This window comes from Malaclemys terrapin, chromosome 2, assembly GCF_027887155.1.
Source record: "Malaclemys terrapin pileata isolate rMalTer1 chromosome 2, rMalTer1.hap1, whole genome shotgun sequence".
Lineage (NCBI taxonomy): Eukaryota > Metazoa > Chordata > Testudines > Emydidae > Malaclemys > Malaclemys terrapin.
In genome coordinates, this window is record NC_071506.1 from 54,960,870 (window position 1) to 54,986,330 (window position 25,461).

At 39.4% G+C, this 25,461-nt stretch overlaps 1 protein-coding gene across 2 annotated transcripts in view; it reads right to left on the reverse strand.

Annotated features, from left to right (window-relative positions):
• Nucleotides 1-25,461, reverse strand: part of HNF4G (hepatocyte nuclear factor 4 gamma) — a 78,430-nt gene that overhangs the window by 36,754 nt on the left and 16,215 nt on the right. The gene's annotated exons all lie outside the window — the stretch shown is intronic.

Sequence of the window (25,461 nt, forward strand, 5' to 3'; positions counted from 1 at the left end):
ATGCCAGCTGATGGCCTAGTCCTATGTGTAGTTGAGAGGCCATATTAAAGGAATATGATCCAGGTTTTTATGCTCGAAAGGGTTTTCCGGCCAGATCTGGATCGATACAACATATTCTAAAAGTGTAAAAGTTTTATAAATTTTATATCAAACTGCTGATTACCTTGTTACTGTTTGTGACTGACCTAGAGTTTTGGCAACAGCAGTATATAATAGTAACATTATATAGATATATATGGAAAATGTTACACCCGCTAGGTGAGGTCAAGATAAACAAAGCTATCTGTTTTACCTGATTTTAATCGATCACTTACACACACAAAGCAGTACACAGAATGTCTGTTAAACAACAACTTGAAAAGTGCAAGTCATGTTTTGGACGGCATCACCTTTTTGGCTGCTATCTTGCTGGTTTTTTTTAAACGTTTGAATCATTCATGATTACGGACTATTTTGGTTTTCATCATAAGGTATTCACCCAAAGTTCTATAGAAGCCAAAGCTGTGAAAATAAACCCTTTTGCTGCTGCTCATTCACTGACCCATATGTTCTCCTACCTTCGTCTACCCTTCATTGAAATCAGTTGACTGTTAAGAGTGAACCAGCTACACTCTATAGTCTAGCAGTTGCCTGAACCTCTCTAGAACACTTGGCATTGTAACACTGCCTGCTGCTGGACAATACACTTGTGTGGATTTTTTTAATTCCCCAGAAACTTCTTTTCCACAGTACCAAGACGTGCAGTAATATAACTATCTGTATTTAAGATGAAAAGGTAGGAGTGATGTCTCTACTATCTCCATGGTAAGGACTGGTCAGAAGTATCCCCTGACTACCTTCAATAGTCTTGGAAGATTTTCTTGGGGGTTGGGGGAAGTATTATTTCTTTATCACCCTCATGTTTCAGTGACTCTCTTCAGTCAAAAAGATTCAGTCAACTCCCACCAGAGCCTATTACTGCACACCTTGCTTTAGCAAGAGGGGAACAGTCAGAGAGGGGTGCAAGGTGCTCTCTCTTTCCCAGGGCTAACAAAACCTGCTAGTGAACCCTTTATATTACCACTTGACCACAGGGTAAGCTCCGGTGTCATACTCTCTTCAAATTTTAACCCAATTCATCATTAAGCACATTACCATTTCTTCAGAGTGCACAGAACATCAGATATTTCCTTTGAAAATTTATGTAAAGTATTTACTACAACATTGTTTGCAGCATTAGCACACCCTTTTGTGTTTCACTTAGCAGCTAGATTATATACTCTGAACCAAATTATCCTTTAAATGTTTATATCACCATAAAGATAGGAATAGGTTCTCTTGAATATAATGGAAGGTGGATCCTTATTGCATTGACTATACCACAATCTGATGAGCTCAGCAACCAGCACTCAATGAGATATTAACATTTAAATTGGTGACACGAAGGGAATGTGAGGGATTGGGAGAGAGATAATTCCACGTCAGCTGTTAAGACGGAGAAACTTTTACCTGAGAATACCCATCTCCATCGCAGTAGAGGGGGAGGGACAGGATTTGGCAAGAGAAGCTTGACAATGCCCACCCCTGGAGTCTCTCTATGAAGGGAGGGCATAGCCATCTGATGACAGCCTCCCGTCCATCCCACTCACATGGTCCATATGGGGAGTTGGGAGAAGCAAGGGGAGGCAGGACAGAAGTCTTCTCCTCCTACAGCTCTCACAGGTCAGTCTGGTGGAGGTGACTGATAATTGGTTCCCTCTTCCCCTTCCCCCTATTTGTAAGTCCATCTCAGGCATGTGGCTGCCATTGCAGGCATTTGCAGCTCCCCCCATACACACACACCCCTTATCCTACCCAATAAGTTCTAATAGTTTTTAGGACTGGGTTTCCAGATTGCTGTAGGACTGGCCAGATCACTTTTTATGGGGGTCAGGAAGAAATTTTCCCCTCTGGATGAGATTGGCTCTATGTGTGTGTGTGTCCCTGTCTCACAAGTTCACCGAGGCCAGGATACCAACATTTGGGAATTGAATGGTACTAAAAACAAAACAAAAACAAAAACCTGGACGGAGGAGGTAAGCATCAGGATAAACGAAGATATCGCTGTTGTCACAATTTGTAGCCTGTCTCCACAGCAGGCAAGAGTGGTTTTAGGGGGTCAGCTCCTTTGGTAATACCAAAAGCTGGCATAGCTGCCTCTGAATTGGGAGGCAGTAGAAGGTCTTAACTCTCCCATAGATTGACCACATACCCCTCAATTATATCTACATTTTTCTTTGTGCATGCTGTGAAAGGCAACACAGTGGGGCTTAACCCTATGTATGGGTATGGGAGGATTAGACTGAATGAGCTGATTTGTCTTGTCCTGGAGGCAGTCTCACCTTAAGCAGGTTAACCTTGCCCTAGACCTAATTGATTTCCCCATCCCCCACCCCATTAGTGGTTAATGTTAGTAAAGTTGCACCCTGCCACTTCATTCTATCTTGTGTCTTCATTCTCATGTGTATTCTGATCAATCATAAATTTGCTAACCCTATCTATTGAGCCAGGCACTGCTAGATAATTATAGATTGGAAGGGAGGGGCGCTTAGAGGAACTTGATTATATTTCCCTTTACATATGATAATAGACAACAGTTATGTGTGCCTTGGTATACAATACTAAAATACCTGCCCTTTAACATCTTTGTTTTTATGTAATCCATGAAGTATTTTCTGTCTGGAAGTGGCCAAGGAGTTTGTGTGTGATATAATTTTGCAGTGAGCCTGGGACAGATTTGCTGAGTTATAGTTAAATGACATGTGATTGGTGAGTTTGTTAATTATTTGCTTAGATCAAGTAACTTATTCTTTTCTGATACACATTGAAAAAATTAATCAGAGACTCACTCTGGAGAGTAGACTGAAAAGAGGGGAGAGTTCAAAAGCAAGATTAAAAACAACTACATCATGGTATTTATAAGCAAGATAAAAAATCCTAGTTTAAGAATATCTAGGTAATTAGTAGTTTGATAATAATCCTTCTCAGCAGGCTTTTACTCATATCAGCTCATAAACAAAGTTTTATATACATGGCTAGATAACATTTACATGCATCTTATCCACATTTACCTTGAGAAAAACAATGTAAGAATGTAATATCATAATGGGATACATTTTCCTTTTTTCCCCATAGATAAGTAAAAGAACTTGCTTTTGCGCGACAAAACAAAACAGATCTAAAAAGGTGAAAGCAGGGGAAGATAGTTTTATTAGCCTTTTTAGAAGCTCTCTTTCCTGTGTAATAAGTTAATCATATCAAGTTGTATGATTTCTGTATTCATCCTTTGCCAAATGTGTTAAAATCTGTTTAAAGTAATGTTCCAAAACAAATTCAATAGAATTCTATTCAATGTTAGTAACTATATAACTCTGGGTCTTATAGGACAGTCAGTTTAAGTCACTGAGTAGTCAACAGGATCCATTAGGTCCAGTTACTCTGCTTAAAATGTTTAAATTTTAACTAGTGCTTAAACTGACGCATCACATTCTTGCTTAAAGAATTTAAATCTTACCACTGACCACTTAACTCTTACAAAGACCAACTGAAGTGCAGTTGTCAATCATTTCAGAGCTTGTCCTTAGCTGGATAACTTCTCTTAATTTTTTATTATCAAAAAGATTAATAATGAGAAGCTTACAGTATTACTGAGACTATAAGTGAAAGTACTGTAAAGGAATAGAAAATTCAAAAGTTTCTTACTTGAACAAAGGAACAACATGAAAGCAGGATGGAATCCAAGCATAAATTTCATAAATGTTTAGGACCAGATTTTCAAAACCATCCAGTAGTTTCCATGTAAGCACCCTAAATAAGTGCCCAGATTTTCAAAAGAGCTCATTTCCCAAGTTAGGTAGGTACAGTGGCCTGATTTTCAAAAGAGTGCAGAACCAAACAGCTGCCAGTGCAATGAGAGCTCAGCATTTTTGAAAATCTGGCTCTTAAAACATTGCAGTGCTCCCTAAGAAGTAAATGAACTATTATCAACCCCAAATGTTCAAAAATCATAAATCAGACTCCAAAGTACCAGGAGATCAAAACCCATTAATATTCATAGAAAATGTACATTATTTACCCATAGCTAATAAATATGTAACGAAGTAATTTTCGTTTTCCTCAGACATGTAACCTCAGCAAATCTATATCCTCTCGAATGTTCAGAGAAATCCTATTATCTTTAATGGATGTTATGCATGCACTTAGAAAGAACAGAACCTATAATGCTCAACTTTACAATGTAAATCTTTAGAAATCTCCATATGCATTTAAATTTAGCTGATCCCAATAAACAGCATTAATGTTCATTTTAGTTACTTCAAAATCAGCAAAAGTTTCTCTTTAAAAGTTGGTGGGGATGTGTTAGAAATTAAGACCACCTACATCACAGATTAATAAACCACAGGCTGAGAAATCTCACACTGAGATGCAAGCCTGGGAACTTCACTGATGTGGAAACTGTGGTGAGAACAGTGGAGCAGAGAAATTAACCAAAATCTACTCAGGGGAAACTTGTCAAAGCTTCACTGTGACAATACAAGAGTCAAACATAGTGTTAATCACTGAGTTACTATCTGTGTTCATGCTTAAATAGTCAAAGGTGAAGGCAAACAGGTTAATTCTCCCCTCGATGGAACATGTCACCCTTCTGTCTGGTACGATGTTTTGGACAATAGAAAGGGACACATCCAGATGTTGGCATCAATAGCCCCTTGGTCATACTCCATCTAAGATATTCATGAGGCCCCCATTACCACAGTGGGGGAGGGATAGCTCAGTGGTTTGAGCATTGGTCTCCTAAACCCAGGGTTGTGAGTTCAATCCTTGAAGGGATCATCTGGGGCAACAAAAAAACATCAGCGACGGTACTTGGTCCTGCTAGTGAAGGCAAGGGACTGGACTCAATGACCTTTCAAGGTCCCTTCCAGCTCTATGAGATAGGTGTATCTCCATATTTATTTAAGTATTTGAGGACCTCACAATCTTTTATTCTAATACCCATGTGCAGTAGGGAAGAACAATGATGCTTATATTAGGGACTGAGAACTAAGGCACAGAGAGATAAAGTGTCTTGCCCAAAGCCACACAAAAAGTCTATGGCAGAGCACAGACTTGAAGACTTGTCTCCTGAGTCCCAGCCTAATGAACATCCTTCCTCGATTTTCCTTGAGTACTTCCTAACTGCTGACAATATGCGCTCTGCCTAAAGACACTTGCTCCAAAACACTTGAACTTTGGGAAAAGAGTTTGCCTAACAAACATGGTTCTTCAATTCAACCAATAGTGGACAATGTTTCAAGCGATTTGTAATAAAAATCAGAGAGTGACGTCTCTCAGAATAAGTTTAATAAAAACCCAAGAGAAGCAAGGTGATGCACATCAGTAGTTACAATAAGTGACAGGATATACACAGATTGAAATGTGGACACAGGGACGTATGTATTTAACAGGACCAGTTTTCATCTAGAAAATAAAGCTATCCTGTTAAATGTACCTTCCACCTGTAGCAAAGGGGGGGGGGGAATCACACCTAGCTAATTTAAAGTGCCTCTGGCTGGACACCCAAAAACTGTAGCATCCTAAATTTTGGCAACATTTGAAACTGTGGCTGTACAGATGTACGAGTAATCTATGCTGTATAGAAGTCACGCAGTTAAAGAGAAGGGGTTGTTGTAAGCTGTATTCTCAGTCCACTAGCTGCCTTCTTAACTACTTCTAACTAAAAATTATGATTTCCTCTGAATAACAAACCCCAGCTTTAACCTGACATTTGAGCAAGTACCCATTGTAACATAACACATCAAGGGCATTTACTTCTGTAAACGCACAGGCATTTAAATACTCCAAATCTGTTTTGGGGGGGGATTGCAAAATATCCTACTTTGAAATTTTTTTTTTCTTTTAACTTCCAAAAATAAGAAAAGGAGCAAAGGCAATAATGGTCTAATCAGCAAGAACAGCAAAACTAATTTGTTTGCTTAGCAATCAGGAAGAGTTGAGTGAATAGGGCCTGAGTGCAAGAAAACTGAGATCATTGAGCCTAGTTAGGTGAAAGGAGGGTCACTACTGGGTGGGTTAGTTCATGCTGATGTTTTATTACAAAACCAACATACTAATCAAACAAATAGTCTTAGAAGCTGGAGCTAGACAGATGGACAGAGAAAGCAGGGACAGTAGGATTTTCTTCTTTTCTTATAGGTTGGGTTATTTTGGACATAGTACAGACAATTTGGAGGGGGCACCAGGACATGTGTTTTATAAGCTAAGAAATACTGAAGCTAGCTCCAGTCTAGATTTGGCTTATCTTAGTGGTTCTGTAATACATAGTTCAAAGGCAGGTTTGCTCTCAGCAAACTGTGACATGACTGCTGGTTTTGGTGATCCTTCCACCATCACAGAAATGTAGCCTACAGAAAAGATTAAATAAAAATACACCACTTTGGTGGTTATTCAGAGGCTGACTGCAAGAAAAAGAAGTTAAAAATAATCTAAGGGCAATTTCTAAATTATTCTTATGAAATATTTACATTATGTTCCGCCCCAATCTGGATCAAAGCAGATCTTGGAACAGAAGTTACAAGACATGAAGACACAATCCCTACCATGTAGAGCTTAAAGTCTAATGAAGTGTATAAAGTCTGAGAAATATTTTTTGTTTGTTACTAAAGAAAGCAGTAAAGAGATACTTGGGTGGTACTGAGGGATGCCCAGGCTCCTCCCACTTGTTGGCTTGATGCTGAATGGAAGGAGAAAATGACAGCCTTTAAAGTAACTGTAAACAGGGCCGGCTCCAGGGTTTTGGCCGCCCCAAGCAGCCAAAACCAAAAAAAAAAAAAAAAAAGCCGCGATCGCGATCTGCGGCAGCAATTCGGCGGGAAGGCCTTGATTGGAGGAATTAGAATGAGAGGAGACATGGATCAATCTAAGGATGGGGAGAGGAGGCCTATAGGAGAATAAGGGTGGGAATGGAACAAAAACACAATACGGGATGGGGAAAAGGAGTGCGGGGAGGGGGTCTGCAGGGAAATAAGCCTTGAGGCACCTCACAGAAGGAAGGAAGGAAGGGGGGGGGAGGGAACCAAACCAACAAAATACAACAGAAGCAAAGGAGGAGGATAGAGACAGAATAATACATACATGGAAGAGGATACAGACCAAAAGGGAGGAGCAAGAAATAAGGCCAGACTTGGAACTTAATAGATATGTGGGGGAAGGAGGAGATGTAGGGAAAGGAAGTTAAATGAGTAAAATGACCGGGACTTACAGGAGATGGGGTCAGAAACATCACAATAAATGACCGTATGTGATGGAGAAAATAACAGGGATGTAAGGATAGATACATGAAACATCAACGAAGGGTAGCGAAGAGGCAGGGATAAATATTTTGTCCAGTTGGAAATATGATGACACTAGTAATTACCCAAAGCTATTCATTTTTGGGGAAGACTGAATGGTTGTGGACTCATAAGATTTGCATGTTTGTAAGATGTTGCATGTTCTTATCATGACAGGAATTACTTTAATGTCACAGCCATGATTTTATCTTTAAACATCCTAGTGACGGTTTCCATTTTTGTGTAATATACGTTGAAAGCTGATTTTTAAAAAATAGTCAGTGAACAAAATATTTTGTGAATATTCCCATTGCCAATTAATCTGTAATGACTCACAAAATGGCAGCATCATGACCTCAGTTTGATTTGCAATTAACCAGAATTATGCTGTTATTGTAGCTGATATGTAATTAACCGGCATAGCAAGATATGCTATCTAATGAGCCTAGATTGGGGCTGCATTATTCTTATGCATATTTAGCAGATTCTGCAGTTAAGCAATGTGCACTTCACTGGAGTACACTCTCCTTGTACATACAACTTCAGAAAAACACTTATTAGAACTGCAAATAAAATATATACCAGCAACACTTCCTACTTTAATCATCTCCTCCTCTTCAGAGCCACCTTCAAAAGAAAAATCAAACTGCAACAAGTCCAAAGAACATTGTACAAACAGAGTTAAAGGATAATAGACAGTAGTTATACAAAGTTACATTCTTATTTGGACAGAAGCTGGCATATTTCAAACTAAATACTTAAGAGACACATATACTGCCAGCATAACTGAGTGCAGGTCTGCCGATGTCAATACATAGATATTTAAAGCCCTGAACCTGCAAGTTTCTGGTCACTCAACTCCCATTAATATCAGGCACTCAGCACCTCTCAGGACTGGTCCTTAAAGAAAGCAAGAGCAAGTGCTATGCAATTCATGGTTGAAAAGTCCTCAGCAACCGAAAAGCAGCAGGTTAAATAAAGTTAGATAAATAGTGAAGACTGAATTTTGGAGAAGCTAATCACTTCTGGGTTCTGGGTTGAACTTTCTCTGAGGAGTGGCGGAGGATTTTGGCAGCAGGAGGAGGAAAGGACTAATGCTAAGTGAGCAGGTGGCTCAGTGGGAACCCTTGTGTGGCAAAGGGTTGTTGGGAGACAGTAATTGAGTTCATATTCCTTCAGCCAGTCTGTTGCCAATCTCACCAGCTGAGATTGCCAGCAGCTCCTTCACATGGCTTGTCCAAGGGCTTTCAAAAAATTTGGGAGAAAACACCATTAGTGTCAAACTGAGAAAATGGAACAGGACTTTGAATGGAGATATTCATGGTTTTCAGGAACACATGGTGAGCCTAACTGCATCCTGACTTCAGCCTTCACACTAAATGCTCATTATCTTCAGGGGGAGAGTCCATGGCAGGAATGACAGTAAGTTGTCTAGCTTCTAGTGAGCAAGTAGGTTATTGAAGCTATACAGCAAATAATCAGAGTTCATATATTCAAGAAAAAAAAACAACAACAGAGGGCTCTAGATTCAGTTCAGTATGCACTGATTATGGAGGGCTGGTATAGTTTTCTAAGGCCCACCTTGAAAGTTAATACTGGTAGCCAATTATAGTAACAAATGCTAAACTACAATTTTTCCATGCTAGACAGACCAACTATGCTGCTAATGTAAAATCCTGCTATTTCATTTGGATTACAGAAGCTAAGAATGCAGCATTTCCACTCTGGTATCAAGTTATAAAGGCACTGCAGAAGATTAATAGAGAAATTTAAAGAAAATGGTTAAGTCGTCACACAATGTTGTCAGATTTTCTTCTACTTGGGGAAAAAATGGTACAGAATTTCTGCCATGCCTTGAAATACTATCTGGAAGGATTATATATAGTGAAGAAGCCGACAAAATATTTTTAAAACCGCAGAACTGTTGACACAGAGAAGAATATGAAAAAAAAAGAACCCCTGCTCTTTTGAAGACTGTAATGCTTAAATGCTAGCTAATCTACATTCTGAAACAGGATTTGCAGTAGTAAACACTCAACAAAAAACAGGTTTAATTTATATTATGTACAGGAAGTTCTGAAATTTATAAAGTTAAATCATAAAACCATTTCCCTTCTTTTCAAAGATGAAGGGCCATTTTGTGATACCTCTGAGTAGTACTGTACAGCTTGTGTAGTAGTACTGTACTTGGCTTCAGTGGGACTGCTTCTGGTGTACATTACTATTCAGCATGAGCAAGGGCATCACAACTTGGCCCTATGTGGAGAAAACATTTTGAAGCAGTAGTACTGTGTATTTATCTGCATTTTTTAACAGAGACAAAGGACACACAAATTACTTCTAAATTTCTGAATAATCAATTCTCTTTTACATATTGAAACAACCATCATACTTTCTACTAATAACCAAATCAGAATAAGTCAGTTTGGGGCTTCCCTGGTAATAACAATCCTCTAGGTTCAGCTAATACAACATCTTTGCTTAAGTATTTAAAAACTTTTTATTTCACTAGAAATCTTACGCACCATTCATCATTCTCTCCCCCTGGGAAGTCAATGACACCAGAGAAAAATCACATCTGGATGTTAGGGACAAATATAACTCCCATTACTTAGGTAGACTAGGACTTCAGTCAGGAACAGATATTTTTACAGGCTAAATTGTAGGGCCACTGAGACACTATATTCTTTATTGAGCCGCTAAATTGTACTGCATGCAAAATAGAAAGCAGTAAAATTATTAGCCCATCAGTGCTCTCTGTCCTCAGAAGTGAAGCTACTACACCAACATCCCAGACTGATTTGAGCAATATCAGAGATGAGAGGGGTTTTATTTAAGAGTTAAGATATAAAGTTAATTCTTTGCTGCATATGTTCATACACAGAGCATGTACCATTTGGGTAATTGTGGGGGAAATAATACAGTCTCTCCCACTGGAGCCACTATAACATCGCATAAAAATCATCAGCTGTACCAAAATGAAGATAAAACCCAGAAATGGATTTGCTTTTTAAGTCCCTCTGGGCCTCCTTCCCGCACCCCCTCTTATCAATGCAAGGTAAATTAGTCTCTCCATCATCCATGGTTAGGAGAAGTTAGAATCTCTATGGGAAGCATGCACTTTTTACATGCCTATTTGGTTTGTACATTTTGAGAACTCTCTTACACACCTAATCCTATAGCCATTAGTAGGGCAATAAAAGGACATAAAGTGAATGAACAGCAATAAAGTGATCATATCCTAGCATGTTTATTTAGTTGTGGTTCTTAATGACGGAGACCTTCGTACCTGGTGATACCTGGAGCTCAGCATCACTGCTAATAATTTTCCCCTGCCTCAGATTCTAGTATTTTTGCTAGGGCTTCCAATGTCATTAGAGGCCCAATACTTCAAACCCTTACTCACGCAAATCAGGCAAATGGGATGGCTCACATATACATATCATATCTAATGATAGATTTTGGAATAATATCACAGTGAACACAACAAACGGTACCAACTATTTTTGTTTAAAACTTGAAAGTAAATTTTCCTTAAAATATCTTGAGAAGGGAAAAACTAATTGTTCATCTGATTCAGAACTGCACCGAATGATCTGAAGTACTCCACTTACCGGTAAGAGACCAGGGGGGAAAAAAAGACACTTAGATAGCTCTATACTGAAAATCAATATTGCCTGAACTTGTGTGAGGAAGGGCTTGCAAGTTCAGGCAATACAGATTTTCTGCAAAACTAAGTCTCTCTCTTTCTTTTTTTTTTTTTCCTTCTGGTCTTCTACTGGTAAGTGGAGTACTTCAAACCACAAGGTGTAGTTCTGCATTAGGTGAACAATTTCTTTTTTCCTTCTCAAAATATTTTAAGGACAGTCTAATTCAAGTTTTAAACAAAAATAGTTGATTCTGTTATGTTCACTGCGATGTTGTTCCAAAATCTATCATTAACATAATATCCATTGCTCTCTGATTTAAAGGGCCATATTCAGCTATTAACTATTTAGGTTCAATTTCGCCACCTTCATTTCACAGTTTATAATATTCGCCAAGACACTTTAAATTAAAATTCTTTTCTTCCCAATTCTTTCTTAACAATTTGTCAGACATTGATATCCTAGATTAATACATTTTAAGACCAGAAGGGACCACTATGATAATCTAGTCTGACCTCCTGCATAAGATAGGCCATAAAATTTTACCCAGTAATTCCTGTGTTGAGCCCATTAACATGTGGTGGTATTACTGGATATCTTTTAGAAAGATCTCCAGCCTTGATTTAGAGACAAGTGACAGAAAATCTACCAAAAAAAATCTATATCCTTTGGTGAGCTGCTCCAATTTTTTTAATTACCCTCACAACTAAAAACTTGCACCTTATTCCAGTTTGAATATTTCTAGCTTCAGTTTTTGGCCTTAGTCTCTTTTCCCATATCAGTTGAAATTAATGTAGTTCATCTTTTTCTGCAATCCGTCTTTCTTCACCAACATTACTCATGATATAATATTCCTGCAAAATCATTTCACTTCAACCTCATTCCACCTTCCCTTAATGATCCCTTCTTTCCTTCCCTACCTCTTTCTCTTCTGCCCTATCCCCTCTCCTTCTTTTTGTAGCTTCTCTGTGGCCAAACCTTCCAAGTATATTTTCCAAAGTAGGGCCTGTGGTCAATACGAAGCAATGCTGAAGAGGCCTTGGGGAACAGCTGTGATCTAGCGAAGAGGGCACTGGACTTGTGTTCTATTTCTGGATCAGACCTGCTGCACCTCCTTGGGAAAGTCACATTCTTGCCTTGCGCCTCCTATCTTTTTTCTATTTAAACTGCCAGCTCTTCGGGTCAAGGGGTATGGTCCACATTTTTTAGCACACACACATGCTAACTTCTTTATGCAATCTCCCCTGCTGAGAGTATCCAGGCTTCTAGCATGACTATACTTCCCTGAGATCTGTGCCTAGGTTGTATGTGCACTCCCAGGATGGCCTGAAGCTGCTCTCTCTAACACGCTTCAGCAGCTTTAATTGTCAGTATTTATACAAAACCTGTTATCATACACGCAAACCTTTTCAAAGTCCCCTGGATAGGCCGGATGATCTGGATAAAACCTGAAGAAGATGCTGGTGGATATGCAGATGTTTTAAGAGTCTGCTTCTACTGCCCTTACTCATGTTGAGTAGCAGGTTACTCTGTCAATATATACTACTCAGTATACTTGAACAGATCTTGACCCAGTTCTAGAGCTGGGCAAATACTAAACTAAAAAGAAATGTTGAATATGTTTCAACACATAAGGTTTCAGAGTAGTAGCCGTGTTAGTCTGTATCCAAAAAAAGAACAGGAGAACTTGTGGCACCTTAGAGACTAAAATTTATTTGAGCATAAGCTTTCGTGGGCTACAGCCCACTTCTTCAGATTCTTCTTCAACATATAAGAGTTTCAAAGAAATCAAATAATATATTCACTACACACAATTCACCCAGACCTACTGTGGATTGTTTTAAAGTTAGATGGTTTCTTGATTGGAACCAACTTTCAGGCTTATAAACACTATCTCAGTGACAGAAGAGAATCATGTGGTTCCGTAATACAGCCGTGTTGCAGAGCTGGTCAAAAACTATTTTGCAAAAAATCAAGTCCATTTTTCATCCAAATATTCAACTTTTCGAAAAGTTTTCCAACTAGCCCTACTTTGGAGTATGTTATTGTGCATATAACATGGCTTGTTGAAATAATAATTAATACTAAATAAACAATCATAATAAACCTATCCCCACTTCTCCCTGCGAGCTGAATATGTCATTTATGCAGAGCCCAGAATAAAGTATTGTGCATAATTTGGCGCACCACCCAAGGAAAGAATGCTTCAAAGGAGGAGAGAATGAAAGATGGAATATGAGAATTGAAGGGGCACTGTGTGATTGATTTTATTTTACTGAAACTCAGGTTTCAAAGGTTTGGGAAACACTGGACTGGTCAAAATCAATGTTCTTTTTGTCAATAGTCCTTGTGTAGACACAGTTGACTTACTCTCTAACTTGCACTCTTTTGTAATAAAAATAACAATCAAGTATGTGTTTGATCAAAATACGGATCTAGTTTTCTTTAGTAATGTCCACTCCCAGTTACAACATGCAGCATGACAATAGGCCAGATTCTGTGCTATGTCTTTCAGGAGGTGCAGACACAATGTGCCACATAGGCTGAAGTGGGATCATGTGTGTAATTCAGCCATCTTTGTCCCTCTCTAATTCTGGACTGCTCAGGAGAATCAGGATAAAGTGGCTAAGGAGCCATCAGGAGAACCAGAACAAAGTGTATGGATAATGGAGTTGAAACACTTGATCAAAACCTAATTAAAAGCAGTCTTAAATTTAAATATATTATTCATAATGTTAATAATGTGAATGAAGTTTAACTGGCAACAGAAAAATGAAATAGATTTAGTTTTGCAGCTCACTACCATGAAAAGGATTTTTTTTTTTTTAAAGACAGTGTGCATACTACAGAAGCTTTACATTTGCCTACATATTTGCCCTATTAAAAACATCCACAGTTAAAATGAAATGCTGGCAACATATACCGCAGCTAATCTTAACAGCAAATATTGGCACTGGATTCTTGGGTAGGCAAATGTATTCACATAAATACTATGTAATTTTGTGACTGACAACTTGGAGTTATGTATTTACATGTTCTGCAATTTACTTGGGTATTAAAACAATAGTATTGAAGTATATATAAGAATAAGTGCTTAAAAGTTTATAGTACGACTATTTATTTTTAACAATCTATGTGGTTGTACAATTTGGGTTTGTGAATATTTTATGAAGGAATCATGCTTTAAATGTTGTGCACAATTCTTTTTAAAAGGAACACAATTTTTATCAGCATAAATGGGAAAGTGGGATATCCAGAATTATATAAAGTTAATATATGTACTTCTGGACTCTCTATTCATACAAGTGTGCAGGTAAGTTCTCTAGTATTCATTGAATTTTTAAAACACTAATTTCATTGGTCAGCAAAGTATTATTGCTATGGATTTAGGGAACTATGCCTAGATTGAAGAAAGGAACACTGGCAATAAATTTATATTGTGAGTGATTTCGTTAACCTTTTATTAATATTTATTGGTCAAAATAGAAATAGACCATAAACTGTTGGAAGCCACTGTGCAAAGCACTGACTAGTTTTTAGAAAATGAATATGAAATGGAAAGAGTATTCTTTATGTCTGAAATGCAGGCCTGGTAAGGAGCATCTTATACAGGACATTATTTCACTACAACTATAAATACAGAAATACAAAATATAATATAAAATTAAAATTAAAATAGTGAAATTTGACCTAAATTTGACCCAAGTTCTACCCAAAATTTGACAAGAAATGTCTATGGACTGGAAGTCACTAACATTTGTAAAAACTGGTGTGGACATTCCTTACGGCTCAGCCTAGGATAAAGAAAAAATATCTGCATTCTGGAACAAACATTTGGGAAGCCTCCACCCTAGTCTTTACAACATCACTCAATTAACTGGATGTAAAAATATCTAATGTAGATATACCCTATGAAAAGAGCCAGTCATCTTTTTCTGGCCATGTGTGGATGTTTCCTTTAAAGATACTGTATCTAATTAATAAATCTACAATAAATATAGGAAAGGGAGTTCAAAAGATTCACTGTTGGTCCAAGCCTGGTTCAGACCTATTTGAATTAAACAGTAAAGATTTTATTTTCTTACTGGATTACAGCTCTTATGTCAAGCACACCAAATCAAGCTCTTGCTATGCATGAGCAAATGAGTTAATTAAAAAAAATCAGCACAATTAGAAAAGCACTTGATGAAAAAGGAACTAGCATGCTTAAGATATCCTGAAATAGCATTCATTATTCAACACATCTGTTTTACTAGGCTCTCCACTTCAGAGACGTATGGGCAGCAGAACCAAAACCTTAGTGCTAAAATTTAACAAGGTTCTTGAGCTAAAGACAATTAACCTTGGAGTAGTTACAAAAGAATTCTATATCATTATGATGGTGGCCATTTTGGCCAATACCAAGGACTGAACCAGTGACCTCCAGAACTGAAAGCATAAGCAAAAACTACTTGAGCTGGAGAGACAATCTAGCTGTTACAGCAGACTTACATCCTCTATGGATTGGGCACAGAAGGGTACACATAAATATACAGACCAGTGGGTTATGCCAGGCACTTAGAACTAGGATGAGAAAACTGACCAAATACCCTCAAAACATTTTTTCTGCTTGAGAACGGAGTAGCTGGCAAAGTACTAAACAAGCTGCATCCTCTTTGCTGAGGCTGCATGTCACGACCTCCTGAGGGACAGTCTGACAGAGGGGTCAGGGAGAACATTGGCTCTTTGATTCTTGAATGCAGGCAGAATATTCCTGCACTGATAAGTAACACTCACCCACTCACTCATAATGGAGAAGATGAAGAGCAGCAACCTTGGCTTCTGGTGGTGGATCCACCTCAGCAGTCAAACAAGCCACGGCACAACAAACTTGAAAGCAAAAAGTGGGTATGTAGCCAAAAAGCCATTGTTACAAATGTCCAGTAAAATAAGCAGAAACAATCCTCTTATCAGGATGTTTGGGTCACAAACCTTAGCCTCCTTCCTAGGTGTCTCTCCTTCTGTGTTTTACTAATTGCCTGCATATGTTTGTAGCTGCTATGTTGAGATGGTATGTGTAATTTCAATTTGCTATTTTTGCATAGAAAGAAAGGCAATTGGAGGACTTCAGTCGTGTGCTAAGAAAACTTAAAGAAGTTATTTCATACCTCAATGGCTTAAAAATTGCCTAACTTCACACTGAAGATTTTTTTTTCCCTGTGCAAACCAGTTAGACATATGTGATGATAGCAAAGCAGAAACTCTGCTGAAAATGGCCTTTCTAGCTCTTTGCAAAAGCCATTACATTTTAAATGTTTTTCTTTATTTTTGTTGGCAGCAGCAGTGCAGGCTTCTCTTCACTACCCACCATCAATTGCATTAACTCACTTCCTGTAAGTGCAGGAGGATAAATTTAGGCTGTGAACAAGGATGCCAGTTGTAAAGGTGGTTTCTCCACTAGGAACTAGATTGAGACCACAAATTAATTTCACATACGCCAAGAAGCAGCTGTCAGATGGTAACAAATGTATGTGTGTCTATTATGCAAAAATAAGATAGGTGAGAAAACTAAACAGTAAAAAAGTAAATGCTTTGGATTATGTTTTGATCTGTAAACAGACTAACCAGCTTTCTGGAGAGCATCTCGCTCTTATGACTTTAGGCATGATCTTGTGTCTCCTGGGTTGTATATATGTGTTTTTCCCAGCAAAATATGTTTCAAGTTCTGTATTTTCTATGTAGGTCTTCAGTGTGTATTTTTCCTTTTCACTGTCAAAGAACAGAAATTTTGAATTTCTTGTCTTTTTGTTTTCAAGCAAGTGTGCATAGCAGACCAACATTAGCACAAATTAAACATTTGTTTCAGCAACACATACGTCATAAAAATATGCAAGACAGTTCTCAGAACTGGTAATGGAGTATGGGGGTCACTTATTTGATTTCAACCCATGTCAGTAGTGACTAAAGTTCAGTGGTGGGCAACCTGCGGCCCATCAGGGTAATCCACTGGTGGGTCGCAAGGCAGTTGGTTTACATTGACTGTCCGCAGGCATGGCCGCCCACAGCTCCCAGTGGCTGCAGTTCACCATTCCCGGCCAATGGGAGATGCAGGAAGCAGCAACATGTCCCTGCAGCCCGCGCCACTTCTTGCAGCTCCCATTGGCTGGGAACTGTGAACTGCAGCCACTGGGAGCTGCAGGCGGCCATGCCTGCCAACGGTCAATGTAAACGAACTGTCTCACATTGTGGCCCGTGGGCCGCAGGTTGCCCACCACTGGGTTAGACAAACACCAGTTAGGAATAATCGAGGTACACATGGTTCTGTATTTGAGGGACATACTAGTCGTCCCTTTCAGCCCTAGAGTTTTATGATTCTAGGCCCTTTGCTGAGCTGCAACAGATTTCATGGTTTTCAGGCTGGTTTCCTGTTAGAGGAGAAATTAATTACATGGAATCTGGGTATTTTCTTAGCATAATTTGTTTTATTTATATATATATATATATACACACACACAGTCTTGGAACAGACATGGTCCCGCTTTCAGGAATCTCAGCCCCAACAGCAAAGGCCAATTCTTGGGAACTGTCCCTAAAATTGACTTTATCTTGATAGATATATAAAGGCAGAGTTCCAGCGACCTTGGTGTTTGCAACAGCTTCCCTGCATGGAATATGCTTCACAAATCTAACAACAATACAGCATTTCTTCAAACACTGCTTGCACCCCAAGAAAAATAACTTGTAAGACTTTACGTAACAGTGCCATCTGGTGACTGCACACCATAACAATATCACAGGTGGTTTCAATATTAAGGTAGGGTACACAGGTAGATTTTGTGCCAAGGCTTGTAAGTGTCATAACAATCTTGAAGACTGAATTATAATCTTATTTTAAAAACTGGTATAGGGGAAATGATTTATTTTGAGATTAAAACTATTTTATGTAAAAAATTCATGTAGTATTTTTATATTCAAGATTGCATGAGGAAGAGACAGTAGCCTTGACTGGCTGAAGATTTATGAGTGCTATAGATAGCATAGCTACTTTTATGGCTGAGAATGTAATAGATCCTAAGCAAACACTGATAAGTCCTCTATTCTTCTGAGAAGTCTCCACCCACACAAGTATCCTGACATTGGAAAGCCCCACCGTTTTGATAAGAATGAAGACAAGCTAACTGTAGAAAACAGTTTCGCTTCTAAAATCAGTTGAAAAGAAAGAAATATTCATCACACTAAAGATTCTTTGGGACAAAGCCTGTGTCTTCCCGTATGTTTGAATAATGGCCAGCACAGTGAGTGCCACCACAATACATAAAATATATTTTTAAGAGAAAGTTGTAAAGAAAATTATCAAATCAGAGTAAAATCCTGCTTTCAAAATGTTTATTCATATCTAATAAAAACCAGTGCACTTTCATAAAGAAAACCTAAGTTTATAGTAAATTGTTATGGTCAATTGACCAGTTGCTAACAAAATACTGGATGACCCAACCTAAACTTATAGAAGTTTGTGTTTGACAGCATAACCTAACAACAATAGAAAGACTCTCAGAAGTTATCAGGGCTGTTTGTCTCTCTGATGTTTGTACAGGATACCAATAAGAAAGTGTTTCACTAACTGCTTAATAAAAATACTGCCATAATCAAGTTATAAATCTCCTGTAATGATCACTACTTTCACTCATACTAAACATGCCTCATCACCCGGTTGTGCTACTCATGATCATTAATTAACTTCTGCAATATCATGATTTTCAAGGAAGAAACTTGGCTGTCTTGCTTAACGATAGGCAAGAGACAAAGAAGGTGAGGTAATATCTTGTATTTTACCAACTTCTGTGGGTGGAAGAGACAAGCTTTCGAGCACCAAAGAGCTCATCTTCAGGTCTGGAGAAGGAAACAAGAGTGTTCAAGCTAAATACAACCTGGAACAGATTGTTAAGCAAAAAGGGTTCACACATGTTTCAGGAGACCACCACAGTCATAGAACAATGGAAGGTTAGTAGGCAGCAAAGTGTGTTACAAGTTCTTGTAATGGGCTGTAAAACCTTGCATCTGTAAAGTCCATGTTTTTTAGTGTCCAACAAAGTTATGAATTTAAGTTCCTAGGCTTGTCTTTTGAAGATGTCATATGATGCACTGGATGAGGTACATCACTTGTTGTGATAGGTATATGTAGGACCCATGGAACTTGAAAGCTGGGGGGTACTGATCATTGTAGCAGTGGAGATATGTCTGCACGTTTTGCATCTGTTCTGGCAGGGTCTGGTGCTGCTTAGGAGTTGGTGTGTCCTGGTCTGTGGGGAACTTGCTTCCAATGATGAACTTGGTGAAGTTGGGGGGGGGGGTTGTTTGAAGGCCAAAAGAGGGGGTTCAGGAAAGATTTTTCAGGATGTGGTTCCTATCAAGACTAGATTGTAATTGTTTGATGATACCACACCTGGGCTCCAGTGTGGGGCAGTAGATGACAACCAGTGGTGTGCAGTTGGTGTTTGTGGTATTTTTTTCTCTCGTGTTTTTGGGGTATTTAAGTGGCCCATTCCATGATATAATCTATTTCTTTAGTGGAGCATCCTTGTTTGCTGAAGGCAGTTTTACAGGTGTGTATCCTAGACTTTCTCTTTGGAACATATTCTATGGCATCTGAGCACCATGCTGTAGGTTACAGATCTCTTGGTGGTTACTAGTGGTGTGGTGATCCATGGGTTTCTGGTAAATAGTTGTCAGTAGGGTTCCATTGTTGAAGCTTATTGTTGTGTCCAGGAAGTTGATGCAGGTGAAAGAGTGTTCTAGGGAGAGAGTTTGATGGATGCATGGTGGTTGTTGAAGTTATGGTGGAAATCTACGAGGGAGTTTAGGTCATCTATTCAGAGGAGGAAAATATCATTGATGTGTCTCAGGTATATATAATCTGTTGCTTAACTATATAACAGATAAACAAGTGTCATTTCCTGACAGATACCTAGTGGGCAGGTAGCAACATCGGAAAAACAAATCATCATGTGATACCTGTCACAACAAAGAGCAGGGATTCAGTAAGAAGTCACCAGAGACCCCAAAATCTGCAATGCCCAGTAAAGTTATTATGGACATTGTTGTGGCCACCTTGGAGCAGGCTGATATAAGTATACAGACCTCCAAAAATATGCATAAGCCTCATCTAATACATGTACCTAATGCCTAATATATTTACAAAACATCTAAGCACCAGCTTTTCCTGAGTAGAGGCACTTGTCCTTGTCATGGCCAACAAATTAACACCCAATTTTGAGTTTTCATATTAAACCATATGATTTGCTATGTGAACAAATGAGTTAGAACAATTTTCAAAATCTCTCATTTTCCAAACTGTCATTAGTTAACTCAGATTTTCAAAAATCCATTCCCACTCTGGCATAAGAACACAAATGTGAAATGTGAGGTAGATTTGATTTGTTTGGGTAAATAAAGCAGGGGAGAGGCTGTGAAAGTCAGTCTGACAATGGAAATCTTAATTTTGCAAATAGTACCTCACTCGCTAAAGCTCTTTGAGGCAAGGACTGCCTTTTCATTCGGTGTATACAACATCGATTCTTAACTGGAGCCTCAAGACACTAGTGTAAAACAAATAAAGAAAGAATAACAGCCCCATTCTGTGCTGCTCCAAGTTCTGTTTGATGTATGGGTGGAAGGAGAAAGCAGCAGTCAAGTCCAGTCAAATAACCCAGTGTAAGCAGTGGTTAATTTGTAATGAAAGAGGTGCCGAGGCTCAAGCAATTTTTTTACTTTCATAACTAAGGCTATGATTTAGTCACAGAGGTCATGGCAGTCATGGATTCCGTGACTTTACCAGAACCTCTGTGACTTCTTTGGCTTCAGCTGTGTGCTCCCCTTGCAGCTTGCCAGGGCCATCCTTCCTCGCCGCCCCGCCAGTTGCAGCTGGGGCTTGCTGGGAGCTGCAGTTGGGGCTGCGCATCCCTGTCCCACAGCTACAGCCAGCTCTGGAGCTGGGGCTGTGTGCCCCCCCATGGCTGCACCCACAACTGCAGCTGCTGCAGCTGTGCCCCTGACCATGGCGGGGGGCTCGGCCTGTCAGTCCCCACCCATGGGACTCCAGCTTTCATTCCTCCCCCTTCCCCCACCTAAATCTGCCCTCTGATTATTTTTAGTAAAGTCATGGACACGTCATGGGCTCCCGTGAATTTCTGTTTATTGCCCATGACGTGTCCATGACTTTTACTAAAAATAACCATGACAGAATCTTAGCCTTGTTCATAACTGATTACAACAAACCTAGAGGTGCCGGAACTATGACCTGCCAAGCCTAGGGGTGCTGGGGTTCAGCCCTGGCAAGTCCTGGCACAAATTAAGTACTGAGTGTAAGTTAAAGCCACCTGTGACAGAGTGCTGGGAATCAGCAATCAAACCAGCACTCTGGTCATTGTTTAACCAACTAAGCCCCTGGGAAGGGAGAGGAGCTCCTGCTTACCAGATCAGATTGGGGCTGGGTAGTTAATGAGCTAATTATCCCATTAAGGAGGAGATGGGATAGAAGAGCACAGGAAGAAAGTGCAAGGAGAGAAGCAGGAGAGAGACCAACTGAGAAGGCTAGCTGGGCCTGAAAACGGGAAGTCCCTACAAGGAGAGCCTTTCCCATCCCCATCCCTTGGGAGAAGGGTAGTTAAGCTGAAAGACTCTGTAAATGGTATGGCTGCATGAATATCTAAAACAGTGGTGGACAACCTGTGTCCTGTCAGGGTAATCTGCTGGTGGGCTGCAAGACAGTTTGTTTACATTGACTGTCCGCAGGCATGCCGCTTACTGCAGCTCCCATTGGCTGGGAATGGTGAACTGCAGCCACTGGAGCTGTGAGTGGGCATGCCTGCGGACGGTCAATGTAAAACTGTCTCGCGACCCACCAGCAAACTGTCCTGATGGGCCACGTGCAACCCATGGGCCACAGGTTGCCCACCACTGGTCTTGTTATACCAATAGAATAAAAATCAGCAGGATCTTATTAAGAAGGATAAGGCAAAGATGCCACATTTATTGTAAATATACCGATAAAGCAAAAGATAAAAGTAAACAACGTTGTTTGACTACTTATTTCTTATACACACACACATATGAGAGAGAGAGATTCATTCACACAATCATTCATTCAAGTTTTGTATAGGTGTTATAGTTACCAGCCTAGAAGTTGCTCATGCCAAGTTACTGGCCAGGTATCTTGGTCATGAGGCGAGTCTGTGTCAGGTGCACCTGATGCTCCTGGAGGCTGGCAGCAGAACCAGAGACTCAAAGTCCTCAGTCTTTAGAGTCCATTTGTATAGGAATTAATTTCTATGTTAGTCTAGGGGAATGGTTTCATCCTGCTGTTGCTGACTCAATCAGCAGATGGCACATTCCTGTCCAAAGTGGCACATTCCTGGTGGCTCCACACTGTCCAAAGTTTGTGTTTCTCATCCTTCCAGGTGATGGGGTGGATCCCAGTTTACCCTCAGGGGGTTGTCTGGTGGTCCTACTTGACACATTCTTCGGCCGATGGATACTCCCTTTCTAGGCTGGCACCTCCCTAACCATTTATGTACATCAAGCATTTATTAACATACATTCCATATCTTAACCATATTTTAATTTACTGTCTCCACCACTTTCGGGGTGTGTGCTAATTCATTTGAGACTCCCGGCCCTTTAATCACAGAGGGTGGGGGTCTGTCCTAGGAGCCGTTGAATGAAGTGAAAGTCACTTAACAGCTTATAGTGTTTGTTTACATTGTATCAATTATTTCAAGAACAAAGTCAATTAACTTGTTTGTAAGTTTTACATAGTAATAAAGTATCTTTCTCAGGATAGATATAATCAATCGTTTCTACAGACAGTAGCTTACAAGTTTTAACAGAAGACCCAAGAAATTTTTGTACTTAGTGAAACTGTTGGATTTTAAAGTGTGGGGGACAAATTATGAGGGGGGGTCACCACTGTTAGTACCTTCTTTTATATCCCTACATAATCCCCCTTTTGACACTACGATATTTATATAATCGTTAGTGTCACTTTCTTTTTAACCTGTTTAAGAGAAAGTACTGTGAGGCAACATGCGTTTGTGATTTCAATGGTTTCTACAGACAGTAGCTTACAAGTTTTAACAGAAGACCCAAGAGATTTTTGTATTTGGTGAAACTGTTGGATTTTAAAGTGTGGGGGACAAATTATGAGGGGGTCACTGTCACTTGGGGGAAATCACTGTTAGTACCTTCTTTTATATCCCTACAGTCTAAATGGTGGTGAGGTGAAATTCTGTAAATAAACTACACCGTGGCATCTACAAAAGGAAGGTCTCTGAGTAGTTTGTGTGAGAGCAAAGAAGATGGGAGCAAAGGTTTCCCCATCACTAGCCTGAAGACTGATCTAACTTACAGCTTCATGTTATAGCCCACAAAGGACCATATGCCAGTTGTGAACTGGCATAGTGCACTCTGCCATGCCCCAGCACACCCCCTATGTCTGTGTGGGTAGGAACTAGTTACCTTATTTTTATGGCCATCAGCGTGCTCCTGAATGCTGGAACAATTCTCAACCGTATAGTTGGGAGTGAAATTCTGGCTATTTTATGTCAGCTGAGCAGTGATGGGAAAAGTAAAGAGAATCAGTCCCAATGTGGTTTTGAAGACATGGTTACATAGGGAACTGAAGGAGGAAATACAAGTGAATTTAAAAATTAAACAGAACAAATCAAAAAGTACATCTCTTATTGGGTGTAAACCATTGGAATAACTTAGTAGAAAAACAGTTGACATCAACAAGGTCTTTTTCCTCAAAAATTAAACTTTATGGGTCTGATACTAAGCCCAAAGTCAATGAGAATCTTTCCATGGACTTCAGTAGGCTTTGGCTCAAGCCCTGAAACAAGACTCCCCAGCTAGGATTCAGGCCTATCTTGGGTGCTGAGGTGAAGTCCAACGTTCCCAAAGGTATTTTCTGTCTGCCCCCAAGTCATCACACTTATAGCTTCCCCCTGAGTACTTGAGCAAGAGGAGGAGGAAGCAGCACTGAAGTTAACCCCTTGCTAACTGACAACTAAGTAGCTCCCCTGCTCCTAGTCAGACTGGAGTGGGGATAGACAACTAACTTTGACACATGCAAGCTCTGTCAGCCTTTCTGGCTATTATAGCTCAATATGGTATGTCTGTGTCATTGCTAGAGCACAGTAATGTTTACTCCAAGCGGACTTTATTCTTCTAGTCACAAAGAGATACTTTACATTGCTAAGATCAGTCACAACTTGCCTCAGTGATTCCAAAGGGTAAAAATAAATACATTATTCTTCTCATTAAAAAAAACTGGCAAGAGACATTGATTTCTCAGTGTATTCCTGATTTTTCTGTGCATTCCAACATCAAAAACAGTTTTTGATGGCAAAGTTCCATAGTAAGTAAAGGATTATATATGTGTGTGTGTATGTGTGTGTGTGTGTGTGTGTATACACACACACACATATATATTATATATATTTGCTTCCTTAAATTGTCTGTACACACATTGGATAGTAGTTTTATTTTCATTGGGCTGAGGATCACAAAACTGCAGATTCTTAAGCACAAAATAATGAAAGAAAGGGTGACAAATATTTATTTCTATTTTCATGAAGTTGTATGATGTTTATGCTTTCTACATCAACTATTGCAGTTCAAGCTAAAGCTAGTTCAGAAAAAAAAATCCCTACCTCATTTCCCTGAGAACGTAGTTATTTTATCTACCTCAACAACCAAGCCACTCTACCTTGCCATTTCAATTTTCACATATTTTCTGTTTGTGTATTAGTTTGATGATTCAGTGAAATCTCATCTCTTCAGCCCACTGCCATAAGTTGCTGTCCAGAACAAAGCTCTCTCAAATTCAATCTCAAACAAAATGAAAAAGAAAAAAAAAATCACAAATGAGACAGTAGACCACAACCAATCCTGGGATCTAGAGGAGGATTATGCCATCTTTGCCATTACTGAGTGGGAAACTGTTAATCAAAATCAGACATTCTGAGGAATAGTGTGGCGTCAATGCTAGCTGCAACTTGGCACAATTGAACAATGCTGCTTGCCATGAAATCTACAAAGAGCAATTTCCAGCTGAGATAGACTTAGCACGGGTCCTTTTAATTTGAATCGCTGAAGAAGCATCCTTTTGATCACCTGGCAAAACTGTTGCCATTGGACCATGATTATCATTAGTGGTAGTTATTTGTATTAGGGTAACATTGAGAGTCCAGAGCCCCATTGTGCTTGCCTGAGTTGTGTTTGTTATAAAGTGCATCAGATACAAAACAACTCCAGTAACCAAAAAGGGGACTGACAATAAAAAGCATTCACTCTTAGGACTTGCTCATGTGGGTTTCCCTTAAAGAGAATCTTATGGTTAACTGTAAAGCACTAAAAATAAAACACTTATGTACTGGATGTGTGCCACTGCATGTGTACATGCTTAAGAAGTTTTGAGCAAAGGATCC